Source organism: Sinocyclocheilus rhinocerous, unplaced genomic scaffold (genome assembly GCF_001515625.1).
Source record: "Sinocyclocheilus rhinocerous isolate Xijiao unplaced genomic scaffold, SAMN03320098_v1.1 scaffold12661, whole genome shotgun sequence".
Lineage (NCBI taxonomy): Eukaryota > Metazoa > Chordata > Actinopteri > Cypriniformes > Cyprinidae > Sinocyclocheilus > Sinocyclocheilus rhinocerous.
The window spans coordinates 1-1,436 of record NW_015632609.1 but is presented as its reverse complement, the minus strand read 5'-3'; the positions used below and the strand labels follow the sequence as shown (position 1 = coordinate 1,436).

At 37.4% G+C, this 1,436-nt stretch overlaps 1 long non-coding RNA gene across 1 annotated transcript; it reads right to left on the bottom strand.

Annotated features, from left to right (window-relative positions):
- Nucleotides 1-1,051: 1,051 nt before the first annotated feature.
- Nucleotides 1,052-1,436, bottom strand: LOC107742673 (uncharacterized). Its single transcript, XR_001640329.1, has 3 exons — nucleotides 1,422-1,436; nucleotides 1,237-1,342; nucleotides 1,052-1,153 (listed from the first exon to the last, which is right to left on the bottom strand). It is a non-coding gene; the product is annotated as an uncharacterized LOC107742673 (long non-coding RNA).

The following is a 1,436-nucleotide window of genomic DNA, read 5'->3' as shown; positions in this document are numbered from 1 at the left end:
CTTCCTGCAAAGATCAGCTAAAACCCTGATCAAACACACCTGAACAAACTTATTAGGATCTGAAGGAACACTTGATCATTACAGACAGGTGTGTTTGATCAGGACAAAAGTCATTCATGTCCAGATAGTTATTCATTTTGATGACATTTATGGACGTACATGAGGGTGTTTTGATATTGACGCTGCTCAGGTGGGGCAAAGCGCAGGAGCAGCATTACTATGAAGCGAAGTTAATTTAGAGTTAGAATAACTAAGGGTTGATAACTTGATATGAGTGCAATAATTCCAAAGAATGCCCTAAAGAAACTAAAAATCGGTACTTTTTGCCACCCTGACGGTCCTGCCCTGCCTAGTACGCCTATATGCACGCATCGGCCCTTTACCTGATTGGACACACTTAGCGTTCACACTTATAGGTTTAGAAAAAGAAAATCGGAAAAAGAAAAGCAATCATTTTAAAAGCTTTATATTTTCTAAAAATATTTAGATTTAAATTAGTTAAATATTGTTCAAAATATAATTGCTTGTGCAATGTATTAAGGATATTAGTAGCAAAAGCCAGGCAGTTCTCTAAAACGCTATGAACAAGACATACAGAGTACCACTATGGTTGGCAAAGTCACTGCTAATTGTTAGGAATTAAATCCATTTTAAAAATTAAAGTTAAAATGTTTATAAAAATTAATAAAAAAAAGTTAGGGATGCTCAAGTACATATGTTTTCCCCCCACTTATACCAATTTTAAGTTTCACTGTTATTTTGCTGGAATTTTAAGTTGGCCTTTCTGGAAGAAATGTATAGTTGCTACTCAAACACTTACATTTTGGCAAACACTACAAATGATTACAATACAAGAGCATGCAGACTCCGTTTGGAGTCCTGCTTTAAAAAAAAAAAAAAAAAAAAACCTCTACAAGGTTAAGAACCAGCACCTTGAGTGAGTTTCTTATAAAGATCTCAAGTCACAACAAATAGAAACTCAAATATCAAATGATTGTAATTCTGCTTAAACACTTGTCAGATGAGGAACAAAAGGAGGTAACAGATGGACTGATTGCATAAAAGCAGTTTTATTCAAGTCATGTATCCTGTAACCAGCACTGAAATCATGGACCGGGACACGGAGACATGTAGGTGGTCTCAAACGAATCACCTGAAAGGGGAACAGAAAATGAGCTGGATTGTGTTCAAGGGGGAATTCAGCCAGAGCAAAGCATGATCAGGATAAAAGCATACTTGGCTCATAGTAGTCATAAACACTGATGACCGCTGGCTTGAGATTTTTCACTGTAAGAATCGGTTTCAGCAGCAGACTATAAGTCATGGGGACGCCTTTGGGAACCTGCAAGACAGAACGGTGGAACAGCAGTACACACCAGAATATGGCAGCAAGAGATTATACCCAGTGTACGCAGTCTCACCTCTTTCAGATACAC